The following is a 26935-nucleotide window of genomic DNA, read 5'->3' on the forward strand; positions in this document are numbered from 1 at the left end:
TTAACTTATATGGCTTTTACAGTTTTTTTTTTTGCACCTCCTGAGTTCAAGGGATCCTCCCACCTCAACCTCACAAGTAGTTGGGACTACAGTCATGCACCACCGTGCCTAATTTTTGTATTTTTTGTAGAGACGGTGTTTTACCATGTTGCCCAGGCTGATCTCGATCTCCCAAGCTCAAGCAATCTGCCTGCCCCGGCCTCCCAAAGTGCTGGGATTACAGGTGTGAGCCACTGTGCCCAGCTGGGCTTTAGAGTCTTCAAAGAAAAGGATAAAACTCTATTTTTTTTCTTTTTTAAAAGTTCTCTGTTCCAGAACCTGTGCTGGATGCTGTATAGGATTTATTATTTAATCTTGTTTTACTGAAATAAAAACTATTACTTAGATAAATGCACAGATAAAGTGTTCACTTTGATGAGTTTTGACAATTGTATGAACCTTTCTCATTTGCAACAATTGCAGAAAGTGATTCATAGGCAATTTTCATCCCCTCAAAATATTTCATTCTGTAACTTTTCTCAACTCCTTATGCTTCCCGTTTCCATCAAACACTATCATAATAGACTAGGTTGCCTATATTTGGATTTAACAGCATTGGGATATATAGTTTCATTCAGTGTGTGATTGCTTTTGCATCATCTAATACTTCTTACATTCATTCATGTTGGTGTATGAATCAATAATTGTTCGTTTTATTGCTGATTAGCATTTCATGGCATGAATGTGTGTAAATTATACAGAAGGATGTACATTGGTGTACAACTATATTTTTATTTTTTAGTTTTGAAACAGTCTCTGTTGCCCAGGCTGGAGTACAATGGCATGATCATGGCTCACTGCAGCCTCAACCTCCCAAGCTCTACGGATCCTCCCACTTCAGCCTCCTGAGTAGCTGGGACTACAGGTGCACACCACCATGCCTGGCTAATTTTTTAATTTTTTTATAGAGATGGGGTCTTGCTATGTTTTCCAGACTGGTCTCAAACTCCTGAGCTCAAGAAATCCTCCCGTCTTGGCTTCCCAAAGTAGTGGAATTACAGGTGTGAGCCACCATGCCTGGCCAATGATGCTTACTGATGCTATTGAAAAAAACATTATTTTTAATCTCCTTTTTTAAAAGTTTACATTGCTTGGGAACACAAATACAATTGCTTTTTGTATTTTGACTTTGTATATTCCAAATTTGTTAAATTCTGTTATTGTAATAGATTGTTTTAAGATTCCTTTGGATTTCTCATGCACAAATCATGCTGGAATAAGGCAAAGATATTCACTATAAACACTTCCATTCAATAGTTTGCTGTAGGTGCTGTCTAGTGCAATAATGCAAGAAAAAGATATAAAGGGCAAAAAGAAAATTTAAGAGGACATGAATCTCTCATTGTTTTCAAATAACATGATTATGTTGATTTAATTTTTACTACATCTTTTCTGAGAAGAGGTTTTCTTCAGTTTTTTTTTCAATCTCCATATATGCTTGATCTCAAATTTTAAGAGAGCCATGCACTCTCTTATTTTATATGTTTTAGATACAATTGCATAAAGGCTTTAATTATTACATAAAATGAACAATCTCTTTAAAAAGGTAAAGCGAGCATGGAAAAAATCCTGTGATTCCGGGATTATAGCACAAAATGTAAAACAATCTTAGAAAGGGATTTCAGAAAAACATAACAGACTGGTGTCTATAGGAAAATTAATGGTATTATAGATCTAAATTAATTACCTCAAAGAATAGGACCGACTGAGAAAATATTGAGTAAGAAAAGAAAAAACTGCATTTGGGAGAGGATGAGCCAGAAGTAGTGGTAGGGGGATGGTTGTATATAAGTTACAAGAGAGAGGATATATAATCTTCTCTGATCTTATGTAAGTTACCTAGGACTATTTATCCCACTTTGATAGATCAATGAATTCAGAACTAGGTTTTGAATCTTTGAAATGGCTTGCATACTGTGATGATCATTGTAATTTGGGTGGTCATGGGGGCACTATTTCCCTTTCAAATCCTTGGGTAATTATCTTCTTTTTGATGTAGAAATTAATTCACAAAGGAGATTACTAACATGCCAAAAGTCAACACAATTAGGTAGAAACAGGACTCTAATTCTGGTTTCTATTTCCCCCTCTTTGTAATACCAACAGAACTTACAAAAGAATTTGTTAAAAGTCTTGAAAGGAGGCTAAGAACTAAGCTTTTAAAATTCATTTCATGCTCAATATTATTTAAAGCCCTAGCCCCTTAAGTAGAAAAACATACAGGGAGTATTAGAAATAGACTTAAGGCTCATTTGTGATGCCTAGTCACTAAAATTGTTTCTAAATAATAGATTGATGTGTGCCAAAACAGCACTAGGGCACTTGACCTACTTTCTAAATGTCAAATCTTATATTGAGGGTTTAAGCATTTGAAGCTTTAGAATTGCCTCTTTTACAGATTTTAGAGCAAACTGAAAGAATTTCATGACTTAATATGCTGAAGCTGTTACTTAAGGCATGTTGATAGAGGTACCAAAGGAGAAATTGTCTTTTTTTTTTTTTTTAAATAAACTTTTAATTTAAAAATAGATTTAGATTCATAGAAAAGTTTAAAGACAGTACAGATTTCCCAATATGCCATATCTGGTTTACCCTATTATCAACATTTTGCATTAGTATGGTATATTTTGACACATTGATTAACCAATATTGATACATTCATTAGTATTAGCTGAAGTCCTTACTTTAGGAGAAATTGTCTTAATCCCTCTAGGGAAGTAAAGGAAATAGAATAAATGCTTAAAGATGACATTTAGTTTAAAAAAATAAATTTGCACATAAACACACACACACACACACACACACAGTCACACAATCAAACACATAGCCCCATAACAAATCCGCCCTGATTTTTTACCTGAAGTAGTTTGGCCTATATACTCATGTATATATGCATAAATAATTTCTATTATATATGAATAATTTTATGCTATTAAATTAACAGAGGTATTCCATTGAACATAGAAATAATAAAAATTAAATGACTATTTCAATTACATTTATTTCAGTTATGAAATAAGATTATGTTTTAAGATAACTGAAAGGAAGTTCTCTTTTAAGTCAATAGGACTAGACCCAAGGCCCAAGAAGTTATGTTAAGACTAAATAAATATGTGATTTATTTAAAAATGGGCCTGGATCAATAAATTATGATAAATCTACATCACATTACTAAGGAAAATAAGTTTATTCAAGTGTATTACTTACTTTAGTGGTTGGCAATTATATTTATTAACAAAACAATTCTTGATACTATTAGGGAAATTGTGCAGAGTGAACCATTGGTCTCACCAAGAAAGACACACATATGCTTACTCTCATAATACAGTAGAGGACTCAGTTTTTTCATTTTCTCCTCTGTAAGATGATAATATCGTTATTTACTATAGAGTTTTCTGTTAGAATTAAATAAGATAATCTATGTGAAAACATTTTATGTACTCCTGCTTTTATTTCATTTATAAATTATACTCATTATAAATTTTATTTGTAAACTCCATTCATATAGATACTGAGATTGAGTGCTTCTCTGTGCTGGGAAGTAGGAATACAGTAATGACCAAGATGAAGTCCCAGAATTTGTGGATCTTATTTTATTTATTTTTTTTGGAGAAACAGATACTAATATCAACTCACATAATCAGTTATTTACAACTGTGTTATTGCTAAAACGGACAAAATTTTGATCTAGATTACACAGACAGTGAAGGCTGCCTTGAGGAAATGGTACTTCAAATGGACTCTAGAGGTTTAGTTAGAATGAATTACTCATAGAAGGAACCTGCTCTGAGCAGAAGAAAGGCATAATTGAATGGTGGGAAATATAAGCATGTGTTATGAGAATTCGACATATGAGGCTGAAATGGGAAGATGAGGGTGGCTGTTAGAAAATACAAGGAGAGTGGCATAAAATGAAGCTGGTGAAGTAAGCTGGGGTGGATTATTCATGTCCTTGTTAGTTTTTTTTTTTTTTTTTCCAGTAGGGACGGGGTTTCACCGTGTTCGCCAGGATGGTCTCTCTATCTCCTGACCTTGTGATCCGCCCGTCTCGGCCTCCCAAAGTGCTGGGATTACAGGCTTGAGCCACCACGCCCGGCCCTTGTTAGATCTTTGTACTAAAAACAATGAGGATCTTCTGAAGGGTTTCAAGCAGGAAGGTGACATGATCAGATGTATAGTTTTAAAGGTTTCCCCTTGCTACATAATGAAAAATGAAGTAGAGAGTGGTGGGAGAGAATTCAGTGAATCAATTTAGAGGCTACTTCAGTTGACTAAGTAAGAAACAATGATAGCCAGGCCAGGGCAGTAGGAGCAGAAATGCAGAACGGTATCACTGTAACTGTCACAGAGTAGCATTCATATTAATGTGTTAATTGTGGTTACGCCTTCCAAGTGAAACTTTGGCCTAAGTGTCTATTTGTCTATAATGTTTTGGTTATTGGGATTAGGATGAACTGAATAAAGGGGTTTTTTTTCCCCTTTGTTATAATTTGTTCAGAAATGCGTTAAGTATAAGTAAAAACAAAGCATGAGTAAAAACAAAAGTGACGTTATTTAATATGAACAGTTCTGCATGTAAGGAAGTAACAAGTACGGAGGTTTCATTTTATCAGGTACCAGCTAATACATAGTTTGCCAGGAATTTCTGAAGTTGAGGTTTGGCTCTGTGGTTTGGGGAGCCTCAACCTAAGTTCAGAGTTTTTGTTCCTTTTAAATTTTAGGTAGCAGACAGTGGTCTTGTGAGATAAAAGGAAAAAAAAAAAAGCCCTGCTATTTGATGGTCAAACAATTTAGATAAATGACTTCTTATTTGGAGACATTTGTTACTGTTTCTCTCTCTCTCTCTGTCAGATATCTCCTTATTTGTTTGAATCTTTACTGAGGTGCCTACTTGGGAAATGACAGCATAAGGGAAAATAGATGCAGCCTAAATAAATGTAAGCCTTTCTGAGAAAGAGGTCAGCTTAAGATGTAAATACTGATAACAATAAAAATAATTCAGCCCTTGGGATGAATATAGAGACAAATCATATTCAAACACCATATCATGATTTTTAGCTTCCACAGAAGCCACAGAAATATTTATTATTTATGTTCTACATATAATACTGCAAGCCCTATTTACATGTAAGTTTTAAAATTATCCGGCAGAGATCAAGTGGAGTGGCTTATGTAACTGTTGAGATGCTCCCGGAGGGCACAGCTCCAGGTGAAATGAAAAGAATAGAACCAATAAAAATAAACTCAAATTCTGAGGCATCTTTTAGGGAGAAGATTTTAGCATCCATCTCATCTCACAGACTTGAGACTCCCTCCTAGTTCTAAACTCTCAGGCAAAGTGGTCTTTTGTGGGGTTTAAAGGTGGCTGTCATCAAATGACTCCTACCTGTGTCAAGACCATTCAGAATTTCCTGGAGGATTATGATGCCTGTTCAGACTGCAGTGCACTTGTGGTTCGAGGCTTATCCAAACCTTAACAGAAGTGATTGTCATCAGCAGAAATGGCAGCATGAGGATCTCAGAAATTTCACCCCTCCACAACCTCCACAAAAGCAAAGAAAAAGCTGGCAAAATATATGTATATATATACCTCAGAACTCTGGAAATAAAGGCTTATAGCAGTGTGAGAGTGTGTATTCAATAAAAATTACCAAATCACAGTAAAAACAAGTTTCTTGCTACCTTAACTCACCCTAGTTCCATCCCATTTCACAGCTTGGCGATAGCCTTGAGAAAAAAAAAAAAATTCCCACGTTCCCAGTACCAGAGGTTGTATAATTGAGCTAAAGCTCTTTCTAAGCTTCATTTCCACAAAGATGGCATTATTTGACCTGCTTCATGCCTTCATGGAAAATTCTACGCAAAATGCGTGTCTTTATTTGACTTGATAGAACATGCCCAGTGCTAAAAGACTCAGAAAACATTCACTGGCCAGTATTTTAACTTACCACTGCCTGAGGCAATGAGCAATATTTGGGGCAAACAATAGGCTAACTAGAAAGCTTAAAAGAAAATGAGATGTTTATAGGACTTTTACTTTTAAATCTCCATCATACTTCTGGGCACCCAGAAAGCCATTTACATGCCTAGGTCTGTGCACATGTTCAGGAAAGAGCCAAGAAATTCTGGAAAGCACGTTTTCTGATCGTAATAAAAATAAATTAGAAATTATTAACAGAAAGAATCTTAATAAATTAATAAATATTTGGATATTAACAACAATAGATTCCTAAATAACCAATGGGTCAAATAATAAATAATAAGGGAAATTATTAATAAAGATAAAATATGAATAAAGATGAAAATGCAGTGTTACAATACATTTGGAGACGAAGTATACTTAAAAGGAAATTTATAGTAGTAAATACCTACATTGTAAAAGAAAAATCTCAAACCAATAACTTAACCTTCTACCTAAAACATCCAGAAAAAGAAGAGAACTAACCCCTAAGGCAGCAAAGAACGGAAATAATTACTATTTGAGCATAAATAAATAAAATAGAGAAAAATAATAAAGAATCGACAAGACCAAACATTGTTTATTTTGAAAAGATCAACAAACTGAAGAACTTTTAGCTATACATATTAACTAAGAATAAAGAGAGAAGTTTAAAATTACTGAAAGAGAAAAAAAGAGAGATAATTACTACAGACCTCGGAAAAAGATATAATAAGGAAATGTTATGAACAATTTTATGCCAACTAATTAAATTATGTGAAACGGAAAAATTTCTGGAAAGACATAAAAACTAATCAAACTAACTCAAGAAGAATAGAACATTTGACTAAACCTATAATAAGTAGAGAATGAGTTATTAATCAAATGACTTCACAAAGAAAAGTGCAGGACTCTGGCTTCACTATTAAATTCTGTTTAAAGAAAAATTAACACAAATCCTCTCAAACTCTTGCAAAAAACAGAAGAGGAGGAAAAACTTTCTAATTTATTTATAACCTCAGTATTCTGATACAAAAACCAAAGTCATCACAAAAAAAGAAACTATAGACCAATGTCCCTTACGAATATAGATGCAAAAATCCTTAACAGAATACTAACAAACAAAATCCAGTAACATGTGAAATGCATTATACAAGATGATCAGGTGGTTTTCTTTTTTTCTTTTTCTTTTGAAATAGGGCCTTGCTCTGCCACTTAATATGGAGTACAGTGGCATAGTCATGGCTCACTGAACCTCGAATTCCTGGGCTCCAGTGATCCTCCCACCTCAGCCTCCCCAGGTGCTGAGACTACAGGCATGGCCACCAAGCCTAGCTAATTATTATTATTATTATTATTATTATTATTGACACAAGGTCTTGATTTGTTGTCAGGGCTGGTCTTGAACCCCTGGCCTCAAGAGATTCACCCACCTTGGCCTCCCGAAGTACTGGGATTACAGGTATGAGCCATCGTGTCCGGCTGATCAAGTGAGTTTTATCCTAAGTATGTAAGCCTTGTTCAACATATGAAAATCAAGCAATGTAATGTATTATTAACAGAATAAAAAATAAAATAAAATAAAATTACATGATTGTCTCATAGATGCAAAAGGGCAATTGAGAAAAATCTAACACTTTTTAATGATAAAACACTCAACAAATTAAGGATAGAGGGTCACTTCCTCAATCTAGTAAAAGGCGCCTATGAGAAACCTAGAGCTAATATAATACTTAATGTTCAAAGGCTGAAAGCTCTTCCCTAAGAGCATAAACAAGATAAAAATGTCTACTTTCTGCACTTGTATTCAACAATGGGCTGTAAATTCTGGCTAGGGAAATTAATAAGAAAAACAAAATGCATAATATTGTAAAGGAAGATACTTCGGATTGTCAACAGCAAGATGGCCACCTAGAGTTGCCTGGTGCTTGTTTCCCCCAATAAAAAGACCAAAACAATCAACGAGCAATTATATTTCCATTGGAGTGACTGAGGAATTATGCTTCAGAGCATCGGGAAAGTGACAAAATCCCTGCGTAGCACAGAGGCCCAGAATAGCACTATAAAGAGCAGAGTGAGGCATCTACTTCCGCCACAGTCTTCCCTATCTAGTTCAGCCCAAAGTCAGAAGGAACTTGTTCTTACAGGAAAATAGGTAAGTTAGAGATCCCTAGCAGGTCCCATTGTCACCATAGGCACCAGCAATTCTTGCTACAGAAGGGTCCCCCAGTCCTCATAGGCCTTTCATCCTGTGAGGATTCTTGGAGAGTAGATGGGAGTTCATGCAGCTGCATGGTACCAGAGTAGGAGTTCACTTTGAACACCTCCCACCCTGCCAGCTACGTTGCCATGGCATGGCACCATCTTGAAATTGAACTCTACTAGAGTACATCCTGCCCGGGGGGCCAGGAGCAACTGACTCTATGTATCCCTGAGGCCCTGCCATCATTTCACCCTGCTCACACAGGTGCTTCCAACACTAGGATTTTATCTTTCTGGAGCCTAGGCAGGATGAAAAGACTGAGATTTTCAGTTGGAACCTACATGGCACCCCATCCCCTCCAGGGACAGGTGGACTGCCATAATATAAAAGCTGCCAAACAGCTGGCCAGCCCCTCACCCATGTGCACCTGTACCTCACAGCCAGCTGGTCCCTTTTGTCCTTGTGTACCAGCACCCAGCCTGAAAGCTAGCCAGGTGGCAGCCCTGGCCCCTGACACACTGCCACAGAGATGCCTCGCCATGCCATATGCATGCCTGCTGGCATGCCAGTCTGGACATCTGGCCCAGTGGTGTCCCTGTCTCTCTGGGCAGACCAATACAGAGCTGCCTGGCCCTGCTGCACCTGAGCTCAACTTAACAGCCAGCCTAGTGGCAGCCACCATTTCAAAACAGAAATGAAATAGAAAGTAAAAAAAGCAAGTCAAAGGTCCAACAAAATGAAGAGTTGTTTCTTTGAAAAGATAAACAAAATTGACAAACCTTTAGCTAGACTACGAAAAGACTGAAACAAATAAAACCAGAGATAAAAAAGAGACATTACAATATACCACAAAACACAAAAGATCATATGAACAACCATACACCAACAAATTTGATAATACAGAAGAAATGTATATTATCCTGGACATATAAAACCTGCCAAAATTAAACTATGAGTAAATAAAAAATCTGAACAGACCAATAAGGAGTAAATAAATAAAAGTCTTCCATCAAAGAAAAGCCCAGAACCTGATGGCTTCACTGACAAATTCTACCAAATATTTGAAGAAGAACTAACATCAGTTTTCCTCAATGTATACCAAAAAACTGAAGAGGCTTGAAGTATACGAAAAAAACTGAAGAGGCTTGAAGTATACCAAAAAACTGAAACTCATTTTACAAGGCCAGCATTACCCTGATTCCAAAACCAGACAAGAACACAACAAAAAAGGAAAACTACAGGCCACTATTTCTAATGAACATAGATGCAAAAATGCTCAACAAAATATTAGAAGACTGAATCCAACAGCATATTAAAAGACCATTTACTATGATTAAATGGGATCTATCTTAGGGATACAGGATGGTTTAGCAGACACAAATCAAGAAACATGATACATCACATTAACACAAAGACGATAACCATATAACCCATTTCAATAGACACAGAAAAGACATTTGTCAAAATTAAGCATGGCTTCATGATAAAATCTCAACAAATTAGGCATAGAAGCTATGTTCTTCAATACAATAATGACCGTGTATGACAAATCCACAGCTGACATCATGTTGAATGAGTAAAAAAAAGTTTAATAATGCCACAGGCTAGACAAAGACAACAATTTAATAGAACTGAAAGTTCAAGGATAAAGCCACACACCTATGGTCAACTGATTTTTAATGAGCACCAAAGTCATGTAATGGGGGAAAGAATAGTCTTTTCAGTAAATGATGCTGAAACAATTGAACATCCTCATGCAAAAGACCCTTTTGTAATTCATCTTGGTTCCAATTCTTTGTCTCATCCAAAAAAAAAAAAAAAAAGGCTAACTTAATCAACTTCTTATTAACTTTTTTGATGATGTATTTTAATGAGATTTTTGTCATAGAATTTTGAGGAATTGAAGAATTTAAAAGAATGATCTGACCTTGTTATAAAACTTCCATTCCCATCTATGTATTATAGGATAAATAAATTGTTATATGGAAAAAATGGAAATTAAAACAATAAACCCTGTCTTATTCAGGCAATATATAGTATTCTTCCATAGAAACATAAAATAATGAGGGAAAGCCCCATTAACATTACATCAAAAGATGTATTTTTATATTTAACAATTATTGAAACTCACTATACATTAATTTACTTGTTGGAATGATAACTCATTCCAGAATATTTTAACTATTAGAGCTATATTGGCAGAGAAAATAAAATATTCAATTTGTATAGATATTTTTGTCGCAGAGAATTGTGCTGGGGTAATTTAGCTAAACTTTCTTTTCTCTTTCTTTCTTTCTTTCTTTCTTTCTTTTCTTTTCTTTCTTTCTTTTCTTTTCTTTTCTTTTCTTTTCTTTTGTTTTGTTTTTTTTTTGGAGACAGAGTTTTGCTCTTGTTACCCAGGCTGGAGTGCAATGGCATGATCTCGGCTCACTGTAACCTCCACCTCCTGGGTTCCAGCGATTCTCCTGCCTCAGCCTCCCGAGTAGCTGGGATTAACTTGCCCAAGGTCACATTGCCAGTAAGTAAAAGATTCATAGACCTGAGTAGCTTTACTGTAGAGCCTGTAGTTATTTCATTTAAAAAATGTCAGTATTCAACAATATGAAACTCTTTCAACTTATAGTAATGATTGTGACATGACAACTCAAAAATGTGTTTTAAAGATGGGACATACATTTTTAATATTATTTTATGGTGTACAAACGAAACATATTTGAAGACTGATGTTCTAGACCAATCTTACCTAAAGCCCTGAGTGGAGACTCAGTGATCCAGTGTGGTCAACTTAAACAGCTACGACTACACTGGTAGTCTTCCTCCAACATCTCTTTTACCTTCCTTGGAAACCATTCCTTGCCTAAGGACATCTTTCCTGTGATTGAGCAACTTATTTAATCTCTGAGACCCATGTGTTTGCCTCTGTGTCTAAAAACATGTGTTTGAAACATCTCTATTGAAACATAATCTTGGAGTCATTTAAGTTAATGTGATAAAGTGATACCTAATTCCTTCCAAGTATGTGTATTTGTAGAATTCTTCCCTTTAAATAAAATTAAGATTACAAACACACATACAACACACATGCACACACACATTCCATACTGCGAAACACTGAGCAGTAAAAACTAAACAAAGAAAGAATCCTACCCTGACATTGTATTTTTTCAATCAGTGGTGGCCAGTTTGAGTGCCTGAAGATCACCACCATCCACTGATATATATCCTCGCTTATCACTCTTTATCCCCCCCTGAGAGATCCCCTCTCTACATTCTGTCCTTGCCATTAGCAGTGCATGTTGAATGAGTTTTTCATAGCGGATGGGCTGAGTATCCATGAGGACTGGTGCTGATATATGATACTGAGTTATAGACTAAGCAGGTTAAGAGGAGACTGAGCTCAATGGCAGAGGCTCAGTCAAGACAGAGGCAATGACTCAGATGGAAGTCTGGGCAAACCAATGCCAGACTTAGCCATTGGCTGAAACGAAGATGTTTGCCAGAAAGCTGATGTCCCAAACTGATGATTAGGCTTGGATATTGAAGCTTAAGCAGCAGTCAAAAAAAAAAAAAAAAAGACCCAAACCCACGTAATGGTTCTGACTAGACAATAGAGCCTGAGGTCATGGCCAACCCAAAGACTGAGCCCGTGCCTAGACACTGCCCTATCAAGACTAAAGCCAAGGCATGAGATGAGAAAAAGACCAGCAGAGATTCCAGGGTCAGAGCGGGAGCGGGTATTATTAGGTTGGTGCAAAAGCCGTTGCAGTTTTTGTCACTACTTTTAATGCCAAAAACTACAATTAGTTTTAGAATTACCCTTTAGTTCTATTCAAATTCATAGCCAGAGCTGACACTAGCATAATATAGAGGTGATGGGTGCACAACCCTGTGAATGTATTAAATGCTAGTGAATTGTACACTTAAAATGGATAACTGTATTTTATGTGAATTTCACCTCACTGAAAACAAAGGTATTTGAAGTTGTATTTGTCCTTGAGGAGCTTATCACCTAGGTGGAGAGACAAGAATAACTGAAATAAAATGATTTGAAATATTTTTAAGTTAAAAAAGGACAATAGAATTAGGAAAAAGTGGTCAAAATTAGAACTCACTTTCTGTTTAGCTGTAAAAAAAGTAAACATTTTATAAATTGAATAATATGTGGTTCTTTAGAGTAATCATATTTAGTGCTTTTTGTGCTTGACAGAAAAAAATTAACTCCAAATTAAGGCAAGAATAAAGTGTTGCTTTGGGCATGATCTCGACTGAGATTCTGATGAGTTGAGCTTCAGAATGAATTTTTTTTCAAAACTGAGCTTTGTTACTATAGTTGTAGTCAGAAATCAGAAATCAGAAAAGGGCCAGATAAAGGTTTGTCTTTAGTCCTAGAACCAAATTTGAGTCCTTGTGGTTGATAAACTGATGTGCTCAATTGTTCCAACTAAAAATTCTTTAAGAGCTATGGCTGCTATAGGTACCAGTACTATGTCCACATTTGCCCAAGATCTCAGTTTTACAATGAGAATGATCTCAATTATTGAAAACAATAATTTCTACCCTCAGAGTTAGGCTAGGACTTTAAATTTTTTTATAATTAGAGCAAGAATAGTTAGCAATCAAATGAATGAGGACACAATTTCTTATTTTTCAACTCAGCCATGAAACTGGTTCAATTTTTAAATGGCCAAAATGGTATTAATGATTATTAAAACCAATAGACACAATAATCATTATTTCAGAACATCTTGAACTGTTAGTCATAGTAAGTAGAAAAAAACCTTCTGAAATACTTTAAAAATTTGCCTAAATATCTAACCACGACAAAAGGGCTGCTTAGCAAAATAAGTACGACTATTTAACCAGAAAGATAAAATACTTACTGCATTGCTCTGTGAAATAAAATAAATTAGTTTCCAAAGGAGATCAGCTATATTCTTTAAGTATCAGTTCACTTAAAATTTACTATCCCTACCTCCTGATCCCCTATGATTCATGAATGTAAAGTATACACTAAGAACTATGCAGTCTTGGCAGCTTATCACAATGATGCTGAGGTGAGAGAAAAAGTAGTCCATGATTAATGACCAAACTCTAATTGTCCATATGCTCTCAGTAAGCCTCAGTAAAAGTTTTAGTTTTGCAGACTGGAATCAACATATTTTATAAATAACAGCATTAATACAGATATTCCCCCTACTGTTCTCTGGGTTAAAATTGAACTATATCAAGGGTCCTAAATGAATATAAAGTTGAACTAAAATGCATGTCAGCTTTTGATATTGATGTCAGGAATGAATATTTTTATTTTGTATTTTATTTTCATGAGCTGATAGTAAACATATACATCTTAAGTATATTTTCATGTTATCATTGTACTGATCTGCAATTAACTATTTGAGACATGATTTTTGAACATCACTGGTAAAGTTATATTAGGATTGGCAAAGGAAAAAAAAAAAACCAGAAAGTCCATTAAAACTTCTCGAATATACCAGAGTGAAATCTCATCTTAAAAAGATACAACGTAAGCCAAAGACAGAAGAATGGCCAACTCCAAAAGATATTAACTACAGCCTTAAAGCAAAACAAAATCACAACAAAACAATCAAATAAAAAAGGAAATCCCTTGAAGCTACTTTATAGTTTAAACTTAATGAGGACATAAATTAAATAAAATAGAAACTTTTAAGCTATATGTGCACATGCAAGAGAGCGAGAGTGTGTGTGTATCAGTGGAATAAAATGTAAATGAAGATGAGAAAGTGAAGAAAACAATGATCAAAACAACACATACAAGATGAAAAACTTATAAAGAGCATGGAACAGAGTAGCAATACTTGAACATTAAATTACTTATAAAGACAAGTCTGGAGATAACTGCATGGAATTCAGGGAGGAAAAACATAAAGAATAAGGCACAACAGGTATTAGAAACAAAGGTAATAATAACGGAGACAATGACAAACCATTGTAAGGATTTTTAATGTCCCTGAAGTTGAAAAGAAAATACTCTAAAAACCATAGAACAAAAAGAATGGTAACAATATATTAGGGGGAAAAAAAAAAAAAAACAACTCTGTTTTTAATTGTTTTCTTCAAAATCTGGATGAGGAAGAAATAACTATTTTAGAAAAAAGTCTACATTTTAAAATGGCACCCTCCGTTCTAGGAAACAACCTAACCAAAATTAGTCACAGAGACATTATTTTTCTTAAAGTTACAAAGGTCTAATTTCCAATATTTATTTATGACAGTCTCATAAACATTTGTAGAAAAAGAAATATAAACTATTTAATAGAAAAAAGGGCAAAGAATGGGAAACAATTTTGAGAAAAGTAAAAATAACCAATATATATAAAAAAGGTGTGGAAAACATAAATCTTCTCAGAAATTATATCCAAGTTCAAATTTAGTTTGTTTATATTCAAACAAACAATGAAATACTATTTTTTAACGTATCAGATTGTTAGAATTGTTAAAAGGTTGAAAATATGTAGTTCTAGCAGAGTATAGGAAAACACTATCATAAACTGTTGGTGGGAGCACAAATTAAATAACTATTTGAGTGAAGAGTTTGAAAATAGCTAACAATTTATGATGCTGTTGAGGGAGGGAGACATATTGCTTAGGGGAGAAACCTATTATGTAGGAGGAGGAAAGGCACTGATGTGGTTTGGCTGTTTCCCCACCTAAATCTCATCTTGAACTGTGGCTCTCCTAATTCCCACGTGTTGTGGGAGGGACCTGGTGGGAGAGAATTGAATCATGGGGCGGTTTCCTCCGTTCTGTTCTCGTGATAGTGAGTAAGTCTCTTGAGGTCTGATATTTTTATAAGGGAAACCCCTTTCGCCTCATCTTCATCCTTCTCCTGTCTGCTGTTGTGTGAGGATGTGTGCCTTTCACCTTCTGCCGTGATTGTGAGGCCTCTCCAGCCGCGTGGAACTGTGAGTCCATTACATCTCTTTCGTTTGTAAATTGCCCAGTGTCAGGTATGTCTTTATCAACAGCGTGAAATATAGATTAATACAGGCACCAAGGTTAACGTGAATTAAAGTAATTAATCAAAAAAAATCCATGCACATGAGACAGAGCCTGGGAGAGATAGAGGCAGAGATAGAGGGAAAAAAAAGCAAATATAAAAATGAGAGAAAACAAACCAAATAGTAAAATATTTGCCTAATTTTAAACACAAGAGTGAGGGCGGCTACGACTTTATCCAGGAGAATGCAATCAGATAGATGGAAGGGTTCAGCCAGTGCTGCGTTATGCAAACTGCATTATAGAAAAACAAAAAGCCAACAAGGAAATGAGTTCTCCAATAATTATGGGCAGAGCATCACAATTAATTCCACCTTGGGGAAAGCTTGGGAAGGGGAAATATTTGGAAAGCACTTCTAAAGGACATTAAGAATGAGGTCAGAATGAGGAAGAGTTTGACTTTAAGCACAGAAAGCTTAACTCAAGCTTGCATGCATCAAGAAGCAAGGATATTTTCTGTTAGATGGGCATATTGCTTCTCCCTCAGATTGGTACAGCCATTTTATATAAATAGAAATGATATTCTTGTATTGATAGCTCTGTCTCTGTCTACATATGCTATTATTGATCAATTAGCTGCATCACCTTAACAAGGCTCACCCTTTTAGAAAATTAAAAGGTTGAGTACTTTTTCAGTCATAGAAGTCTTATGGTAGTTTTTAAAAAAGGTATATTAGATGATCTTTAAGAATCTTACAGAAGATGAAAAAAATTTATTAGCTCAACTCTCAAAATCTCTTTTGTGCTTTTGGCATTAAATCATTGTGTTGTCAAGCTTTTCCAGAGAAACAGAACTGGTGTGTGTGTGTGCGCGCACGTGTGTGTGTGTAATAAGAATTGGCTCACAAGGTTATAGAGTCCTAGAAGTTCTACCATCTGCCATTTGCAAACTGAAAACCAAGAAAACCTGTGGTATAATTTTATTTTGAAGGCCTGAGAATCGGAGGGAGGGGAAAGGGATCAGATTGGATAATGCCCACCCACATTGGTGAGGGTGTTCTTTTTTCACCAGCCTACCAGTTCAAATTCTAATCTCTTCCAGAAACACAGATACACCCAGAAATGTTTTCCGAGCTATCTGAGCATCCTTAGCCTATTTAAATTGGCACATAAAATTAACCATCAGAATTACTAAGTTTTTTTTCTCTTTCAAAATGTGTATTTTCTACCTTCAAGTTGTATTTAGTAAGATGTTTAAATGATGACAATTAGATCCATGAGCCTTCATCAAAGTTTCATTAACTTTTTACATTCAAATAAAAAGTATCAGAAACAAATTCACTCTTGTATATTTTCCATATTCTTAAAGCAAACACAAAGACCGTCAAAATCATGTTATATATATTATCATCTGACACCATGAACAAATCCTATTTTGAATATCAGTTTGGATATAAAATATAAACTTAAAATGATAAAAATGTAGTAATATAAAATTGACAGAAATGATAAAACTGAACTTTTTCAAACTTTTTTATGATTTATGATGGCATTAATCATTGTCTTCTCTTGAAGTTATAATTTTAATTAGAATGTGCTCTAAAATTATTGATTTATTTGATTTAGAAGGTAAATATGAAATCTGTAATCACTCCTAAAATACATCCAATTTCTTTGGTATATTAGCCTGTGTAATTTGCTCTCATTTTTGAGGCAGTATTTGTAACATGTCATATGGATATAGTGAGTCAATTTTACAAAGCTGTTACTGAGTTGGAAGTGTGGGCAGCAGTAAGTTATAGGTTCACTGGACTAATTCCAGATAATAACTTTAAGGGGGGAAAAAAACCTGGCAGAACTGCGAATAGCTCCAGATATTAATGGTAATCATGGGACAGAAAGTGAATAAATATTGGTTGCCTTTTACTATATACCAGACACACATTATCTATTTTAATTCTGATAGATGATGATGCCTAGGGTAGGAAAAGTTGACAAACTCGTCTTACGTATGAATAATGGTAAAGCCAAGATTCACGTGTAGGGCTTACCGGCACTACAGCTTATTCTCTTTTCCCCACATCACTCCTATTTCACTAATTAAGGAGGACAACAGAGTGGGAGAACTCACAGCTGTGGAAAATGAGGACGTAGCTAGAAACCAGCATTCATACATTGACACTGAGCATCAATGCGGCATGCCTCTTGTCCTTCAAAGCAGACAATAGATCAGAAATAAAGTTTACAGTGTGCACAGCGGAGGAATCCAGTAAAAGAAATGGAATCAAATTGTTTAAAATTAAATCAAGTACAGGCCTTTGTTTAGGGGAAGAATAAGTTTCCCAAATGTGATTGGCTAGAATACTTGAGGTGGAGATAAGGAAGGAAGTTGCTTAGGGAGTATCTCCGTGTAGATAGATGCCTGTGAACAGGGTCCTAATTCCACATTCAGATGTTTTGTAAACCTATGGCACCTTAGCTTTCTAGCCCCACTACCGCCGTGGTTCGGAACTTTCTAACTTCTCACCTGGAAAATATATTTCTTTCTCCCTTCATTAATTATTAAACATTATTATGTGCCAGGCATTGCACTAGGCACTGCAGATGCAGTGATAATGAATATGGACCTGATTCCTGCCCTCGTGGAGTTTATAATCTAGTAAGGACTGGTTAGTACAGACAGGTAATTAGAAGATTATAACAAAGTAGGAAAGTGAATGTGAGAAGACAGTATGTCACTTTTTAAATAACAAGATCACCTGAAATGTAGAATATGTTGTCTTGTGTGGAGATAGGAAAAAAGAAGAGAGACAGTTAACAGGGTAAGTGTTACATAATATTAAAGCAATGTTACTTGTGATCAAAATGCATGACACATACAAGAAAATAGGAGTAGTGTGAAGTAGTAGCAAGATAAACGACAAACTGGTAGTCATTCAGCGATTCACATTTATTTGTTTATTTATTTATTTGAAAGAGAGTCTTGCTCTGTTGCCCATGCTTGAGTGCAGTGGTGCAATCATGCCTTTCTGCACCCTCTACCTTCAGGGTTCAAGCGATTCTTGTGCTTCAGCCTCCCAAGTAGCTGAGATCACAGGCACGCACTACCAAACCCAGCTATTTTTTTTGTATTTTTGGTAAAGGTGGTGTTTTACCATGTTGCCCAGGCTGGCCTCAAGTGATCCACCCACCCCAGCCTCCCGAAGTGTTGGAATTACAGGCATGAACCACTGTACCCAGCCTCATTTACGAATTTTTACACCCTTAATCTTGTATGTTATACAGCAAAAGGCAAAAGAAGATATGTTGCACAATCCTTTAGTCCTATTCCTTGTTCTCAAGGAGCTTCCACCTAATTTCACAAAGGAGTTTTTGGCTCAGGTCATTCTAAATTTTTGATATCAAAAGTAATGTTGGTAGACACAGCCATTCCTTGTGGGCGTGGGATTCTGGACAGTCCACACTGTCAGGGAGTGTACTAACAAAATATCTTAATGTTTTAAATAGATCTAGCAAAAATACTTAATAGTAATGAAAATATTTACCACATACTGATGAGTGAAAATACAAACTTATGTAACAGAGAGCACAACATGGTCCTAGTTCTGTGAAAGGTATATTTTAATGTATATTAATCCAAGGAAAAAATCCAGAAGGCTATTATGTATTGCACATAGTAGGCCCTTGGTAATATTTGTTGAAAATATGAATGAATGACCAAATGAATAACTGAATATGTCAATATTGGTTTTCTCTGAGTATTGGAATTATAAGTGTTTTTTTCTTCTACTTTCTTCACAGTTCAAACATTGTATAATAAATACCTAATACTTTATAATTCTAAGTATAATTAAAAATATATTTAAAAAGAGAATCATTACAGAAGATGAATTTAAGAGATATCTGCAGAACAAGTTAAGGTAGGAATAATTTACTTTCTTTGTGACTGAAAAGGCAGGGAAGATATGATTGGAATTTATAGGCTGGTTATGCACATGACAGCCCCAGTTCCTTTTTAGGACTAGCCGTAAGGGTAGATGCTTACTTTACATCCACTGGTCTGTTCTGTCACTGTCAATAAATGCTAGGGAGGATAAACATCTTGCTTTATCCTACCCCAAGGACTTCTAGTTATAAATTAAATGGCCTTCTACTTTTCATACATTAAATCAACACTGCTTGCACATCATCAGAATAGCCTATGATATTTCCTTGCTGTGCTGCAAGCTCTTTGAGGGTAGATAATTGTGCCTTTTCCTCTTTCTATTTACAGCACTTAACACAGCATTAGGCAAATACTGGGTATTTTGTAAAGGTCTGTTGGATTTTCTTACACTACTTTTCTACTCTTGGTCCTGATTTAGTTTAAATCCTTCTTTATTTTCTGGTTTAGATTCCCAGGCTATTAAGAATAAATTTATAGGATAGTTGGATTTAATGGTGGCTGCAGGTGGCGGCCATGGAGCAAAAGAAAGAACCTTTTCAGTAACATATCTATGGGATTCATGTCATATCAATAGAAATGGTGGATCCTAGAAGTAGGGAGGACAGTGCTAGATAGGTACCCATTTGTCTTATGCATGTGCATGCACACACACATTCACTTGTGTGCAAGCACATGTTTTACCGAGAAGGAAGTAATTTTTGTTAGAATTAATCAGAAAATAATGGTTGGATACGAATACAATTAAAAAAAAAAAAACCTCTCACTGGTAAGCCAAAACACTTTTGGAACTCTAACACCATAAAACAACTGTTTATACGTGCGTATGCTGACTTATAGTTTTGTTTTGACCCCTTGTTTGATGCACCATTACCTCCTTGAACCAAGTGTCACACCTGATTCTGTGTCCTCTCTGTTTGAATTATTTTTCTATATCTTGAAGTCAATAAAACTGTCTGACATGTTGGCTGCTTCATTGCTTAAACTCGCCTGAGGGTTATCTCCACATCCCATTAACAATAAATTTGTTTCTCACATTAAATCATCATTGGATCAAGTGAAGACATGAACTCAATTCTTCAATTAATTTGAGAAACCATATTGCAGATGAGGTATGCAGTGATACTGTTAATTAATCCTTTTTTCTCCACTTTATTCTAAAATCTGCAACAATTTATTTTCCTTCTTATTTTTAGAGTTAGAGTAATTCTAAGAGGCTGTCCTATTTCATACCTTTAAAATATATGTAAGAATCTATTTTTTCCTCGTGGAGGAATCATAAATTTAAGCACATATAGAATTCTTACATAGTCCCTTTCTTTAGAAACTGAAATGAAGAACTGCATTTGAAATAAGATTTATACATGCTTTTATGAGAGAGATACTTAAAGCAAAAAGAAAGATAAAATATTTGGACTTTTTTATTATACTTTAAGTTCTAGGGTACATGTGCACAACGTGCAGATTTGTTACATATGTATACATGCGCCATATTGGTGTGCTGCGCCCATTAACTCGTCATTTACATTAGGTATATCTCCTAATGCTATCCCTCTCCCCTCCCCCCACCCCACAACAGGCCCCATTGTGTGATGTTCCCCTTCCTGTGTCCTAGTGTTCTCATTGTTCAGTTCCCACCTATGAATGAGAACATGTGGTGTTTGGTTTTTTGTCCTTGCAATAGTTTGCTGAGAATGATGGTTTCCAGTTCATCCATGTCCCTGCAAAGGACATGAACTCATCCTTTGTTATGCTGCATAAAATGCAAATCAAAACCACAATGAGATACCATCTCACACCAGTTAGAATGGCGATCATGAAAAAGTCAGGAAACAATAGGTGCTGGAGAGGATGTGGAAAAATAGGAACACTTTTACACTGTTGGTGGGACTTTAAACTAGTTCAACCATTGTGGAAGACAGTGTGGCAATTCTTCAAGGATCTAGAACTAGAAATACCATTTGACCCAGACATCCCATCACTGGGTATGTAAACAAAGGATTATAAATCATGCTGCTATAAAGACACATGCACATGTATGTTTATTGCGGCAGTATTCATAATAGCAAAGACTTGGAACCAACCCAAATGTCCATCAATGATAGACTGGATTAAGAAAATATGGCACATATACACCATGGAATACTTGGACTTTTGATTGAAACATTTCTCTTCCTATAGTCTTTGCTTATTTATATTCATAATGTAGAAAATATGGGTTTATGTGTTAACTGTGAGTTTATTTCCCAAATATATACAATAGTTTTGTTTACCATTACTCTGTTGAAACAAAAGGCTATAAATTAAGACAGAGTCTCCATAAAATCATTGTAAGTAAAATGGAAATTGCAAATAGACTACAAGAGATTTAAAGAAGCCTCTTGGTTAGAGAGAGCCAGGTTAGTGAAAAGGAGGATATTTCTAGTTTGGGTTTTGCTACTAAATAAACATATAACCATAAGAAAACTATTTAATATTTTGAGTTCTCAGTGTTCTCATGTGTAAAGTAAGAGTGATGGATGAAACAATCTTCATGGACCATACTACAAGAATAAGATTCTAAATCAGGTGCTCACATAAGCATTATTGACTTTGGTTATCTATAACATTTTATTTGTTTTGTAAAGTAAATCTTCATTTGAGTAATATGTAGTATGGGAGTTATATGTAGTTCACCATAAAAATGAATTGAGTAAAATAGTGATGGTTTATGTTAGATTTAGAGGAGATAAGGTAAATACCTGGCAAATACGCCACTTCTTTCTTTTAGCCTTGTGGCAATGACAGATATCAATCATTGATCAAAGCCTATTATTCTGTTAAGGATCTTGAGGCTGGGCTTGAAGCCAAGTACTCAAGCATGAAGTTCAGAGTGATAAAAGATCATTCAAGATCATAACTTCATGTGAATGATAAACTCTGCAACAAAGACTTGAAACAGTCATTTTATTTCGCATCTGTAACAAGTAAAATCCATTCATTCATGAATTAACATTTAATAATTTAATCATATCTTAGTTGACAATGAGTGACACATAAGTAGGCAACAGAATTTACAACAGCAAATAAGCTTAGGAGAAACATACAGGAGTAAAGGAAGGTATCACAATCTACTAATTTAAAACAAATGTTTGCACATATTCAGTATGAAACACTGGGTTTGTAGTGATGAAGTTAATGAGAGTTGTTCCTGGAATCATAGAACTTGGAGTCTACTTGGAGGATAAAAGAGAGTATTAAATATATACAGTAATTATAATGGAGATTTGATATGTGCTATAAAGAAAACAGAGCAACATGAGAAATAGCAAGAGGATAGTGTTTAGATAGGAGCTTCTAGTCAATGCTGTGGCTTGATTCCTTTATTCATTCCCTCAGAATAGACATTCATTTCTCAGTCACTGGGGTGTTGTCAGTTGATAGTTTATAGCTAATTCCCTTTCCAACTATTAGTCTTGGCTTAAGGGAGCTGTTTCTTCTGAGGTATGCTTACTCCCTAGTGACAGACTGCATGCTGTGAATGGTAAATGCAAGTCTAAAAAGCTCTGGCCCCAGTGGCTCCAAGAAGAGAAACTTCTGAAGGTTTGTTCTATCTTTATTAATTCCTTTGGTGGTGGCAGAGTTTCCAATTGCAGTGCACCATGGCTCTGTTTCTTCCTCAGTCTAATCCTGCTTTGCTCATTCTTTCACAGGTGTTGATGCTGAGAACTCCCCAAAATAAATTTCACCTCTGACTCTGTTAATCAGGGAACTTCTTATGTCTGAGATAGTTTTCAAAGTGGTTTGAGGTAGTTAACTCTAAAATGAAATTGTGGAGTGGATTATCCACTGATCACCATGTAATGGGGACTCCATAACTGGTTATAGTTGGCCCCTGGATATCACATAACATGCTGTGGCAATGGAATTGTTAAAACTTTCACCGATGGTGAACTGGGATGGAATATCAGTGGGCAGGAATGCATTGGTGGGTGTAATATCTCAGACATGTGAGAAGTAGTTATTGTAAAGACTATGAAATCATATGATGGCTGCTGGAGATTATTGCTGTGCTAGAAGCCAATAAAAATTTAGAATAATTATTCACTGATTTAGGGTAAAGTGTAGAAGAAGAGGACTTCTTTGGTAGTATACATATAATGAGACTTCCATTTCCTATGGTTACATGGCAAAAGAAAGTTGAGGACCAGGACTAAATTATATGGGTAATTATATGGGGTATTCCAGAGATGGTTGGATTTCAGACCCTACAAGTTTGCCATGCCATATTATATATCTCCGATTGGGAGAGAAAATGGTAAGGAGACACTGAGAATGATAAGGAGATATCTACATTGATATATTGAAGATCATTGAATTCCCAATATCTTTTGTACTTGTAGAAGTACTCTCCTCCTCTCTGGTAAAGGCAAGGGTTTCCCCTAACTTGAAGACAATGCAGAGACTGACGCTTGCAAAATAACATTCTCAGTCCTCAGAATCTAGCGCTACTTCCTCTTCTGCAAACACACCAAAAAGTAGGGTCCAGTAACAACATAACCAGGTGGCAGCTGATGATATCTAAGGGTCAATTCTCAGTTCTCATTTAGCTTGTGCTATCAGTAGCATCTGATAGACAATCACTCCTACTCTTTGAAATTTATTCTTCATTTGGTTTCCAGGATATCACTCTCCAGTTTTTTCTCTGACAGCATTGTCACTTTTTCTCATATATTGTTGCTAATTCCTCCTCATTTGATGACCTATTAACATTAGAATACATCAAGATCAGTCACTGGCTCTCTCAGTGGTATTCCCTCAGTTTTTAAAATATCTTATCCGTTCTCATAGCATTAAGTGCCAGCTATATGGTGACAACATTGAAATTTGTATAGCCATGCTAGACCTCTATTCCACAACTTCCAGTCTCATGTATCTAATTACCCACTCAACATCTGTATGTGGATATCTCACAGGTATCTCAAATTTAGTGTGTCCTAAATGGATGTCCTTATCTTTTCTCCCTCATTCTTAACCTGCTACTCCCAAAATGTTTCCCATCTCAATTAATGATACTCTTTTACTCTTTTTTTTTTTTTTACAATTAGTTATGACAAAATGCTTAGATGCCATTATCTGACACCTGACTTTTCTCTTACCTTCAGTTGCTTTATCAAATCTGTATGTAAATACTTAAAAATATATCTATAATTTCACCACTTCTTATTGTGTTCTGTACTTCTAAGTCACACTTATCTTTCTCCTAGATTGTTGCAGTAGTTTTTATCACTAGGGGGAGGTATTTAGGACAGAATATGCTTTAATAAAATTTACATTTATGCATACTGAGATTTAGTGTTTATATATTTTCTTTTTGGTCTGAACACTCATGGATATTAACATAATTGGCCATCTAGAATTACTGCAAATTGCACTAGACCCAATTTGTACCATACGAATTTACAGTTATGTATTTCTTGTGGTTAACTCGTTTATCCTCTAGGATGTCACAAAACTTGAAACCACAAGGAAGCAATAGTTTTTATTCTACCCCTGCCCCTTGTGCTAGTTATTTGCCTATTTTCTCTTATGTCTGTTGTTTCCCAACCTTGTTTTGCTTTGTGCAAAGAAACTTGACCCTTAGAAACTGCATTTCCCCAAATCCCTTGCCAGCTGGCTTCTGCTTATATTTAGCCACTGGGAAGGGCTGTTGGGAGATTAGAAGTTGGAGAGAGGGAAGGGACCCGTTTTCTTTCTGCTTCTGGAGGCGTATTCAACAGCAGGTAGTGGTTCTAAATTGCTCATCAGTGGTAACAGCATAGGCAGTAGTAAGTAACTATGTGCTCTATGTGACATTTGGAGGTTCTAGCTGCAGTGCCGGAAACTTCAGCAGCAAGTATGCTGTAGGCTGTGGTAACATCACCTTTTCCCTTTGCTTCCTTCAGCACTAGGCAAGGTATGCAAATCTCTGGGTTACTTCTGCTTCTTAGCTTTGATCTTGTATCCTTTTCAACTTTTTAGTGGTCGAGTCCCAGTATTGAACCCCCTTTGCCTTAAGTTCCTTATGTGGTGGTTGTTTTCTTGACCGAATGATGCCTCATGAACTCACTAGCCTTCAGTATCCCCAAAATATGAAAGCTAGTGTTCTTAGTAAAACATAAATCACATTATATCACTTGTTCGCTCAAAACTCTTCAATGACTTTTAATGCCACTAGAAGTAAAACCAAAATCTTATACACTGTCCTATAGGATGCTACACAGTTTTGTCCCTAGCTACTCTTTTGATCTCATATCCTACTACTACACTTATTATTTACTTCTCACTCAATACATTAACCTCTGAGATTTTCCTTGAGTTCTTGCTCCCACTTAAGGATTATTCACTCCCTATTCCCACTGCCTGTGGATGCTTTTCTTAAGATGTTGACATAGTTTATTCCCTTATCTCCAACGATGTTTGTAATCTTTCTAGGAAGGGCTTCCCTCTCCTCCATTGCTAAAATTGAATTGCACCCCTGCCAACACTCTTCCATTCATTTTCTTTATAACACCTCCTTCACTAACATGTTCAATTTTACTAATTTATCTTATTTAATGTCTGTCTGTATTCACTAGAGTTTTTACTCTATGAGGATAGGTATTTTGGTTATTTTTTCCTTGCTCTATTACCAGAATCTAAAGTGTTGCTTGGATTAAATTTTTTTGAACAAATTAATTAATAATACTTTAGAGAGGGGCAAGAGTGGCAGGGAGGGGACTCCTATGAGTCACATGTAAGCAATAATTATGGTTGTATGAAGATGCAATAATAGAAATAAAGAGATAGATTCAACTTATGTTGACAATACCTGTTTTAGATGATGACAGCCTATGTATATGAGAAAGCAGTGTAGATACAGCATAATGATTAGAAGGGTGACAAAAACTCTTCTAAATGGAAGTGTGGGAAACATTTCTTTTTATGTAATCTAACACTTTCATATCCAGTGTTTTTTTTAAAACACATATGCCCTAATTCTTATAAATTTTCCTTCTTATAAATATAAATTTGAGCTATATACATCAGATGAATCTGATAGCCATATATTTTTTAAAACAGAGACTGTATATTGATGTATGCATCAGTTAGCTACTGTCATGATAATGCTGCATAACAATCACAAAAATGTCAATGAAATTTAAGACTTTGTTTAGTTCACTCACCTGAGGGCTAACAGGGGCTCTTAATAAAACGGGGGTTATTGTGTCTACCTTGATTGCAGCTGAACTCTCTTTATTGATGCTGGGTCAGCTAATCTAGGCTACAACAGCTGGAGAGACTGTTTCATGCTCTAGGTCTTTGAAACCAGGTCTGCTTTATGTATTTCCCATTCACATTGGACCAGTGGACTTTCCGGGGATAGTCTTCTAATAACTTTAACAGAAACACAAAAATGTATGTTGAAACAGATAAAATCTCTGAAAGTTAAACCATAAACCAACATACTTTATGTTTACCTTATGTCTGCAACAGGAAGACACATTGTTAATTCCAAAGTGAAGGGAGAAAGTCCGAAGTCACATAGCAAGGTGTGGTTACAGAAAAGAATGAAGAATTGGGGTCAATAATGCATCGATCACACTATAAAGCATAGCTACATTCCAATAATTATTTGTAATATTTGGAGATAATTTAGAATATTAATGATAACAGACTTTGCCATAGGATACAATATGTAAGCAGAAAATAAAAGTGATTCTCATGTACAATATGCACATAATAAGGTTTTCTACCGATCTTGAAAGAGGAATGCATGTTTGGCCCTGCCCTTTATAGTGCCAAAATAATGAAGAAAAGGTGTTTAGTCACAAAT

General features: G+C 35.5%; 1 long non-coding RNA gene across 1 annotated transcript in view; it reads right to left on the bottom strand.

Annotated features, from left to right (window-relative positions):
* The window catches only part of LOC105550344, a 96024-nt gene that overhangs the window by 5601 nt on the left and 63488 nt on the right, over positions 1-26935 (bottom strand). Inside the window, exons 2-3 of the long non-coding RNA XR_001007694.1 lie at positions 5426-5603; positions 145-257 (exon numbers count right to left, since the gene is read on the bottom strand). This is a non-coding gene — a long non-coding RNA (uncharacterized LOC105550344). The remainder of the gene's footprint in view (positions 1-144; positions 258-5425; positions 5604-26935) is intronic.

This window comes from Mandrillus leucophaeus, unplaced genomic scaffold (genome assembly GCF_000951045.1).
Source record: "Mandrillus leucophaeus isolate KB7577 unplaced genomic scaffold, Mleu.le_1.0 Scaffold1129, whole genome shotgun sequence".
Classification (NCBI taxonomy): domain Eukaryota; kingdom Metazoa; phylum Chordata; class Mammalia; order Primates; family Cercopithecidae; genus Mandrillus; species Mandrillus leucophaeus.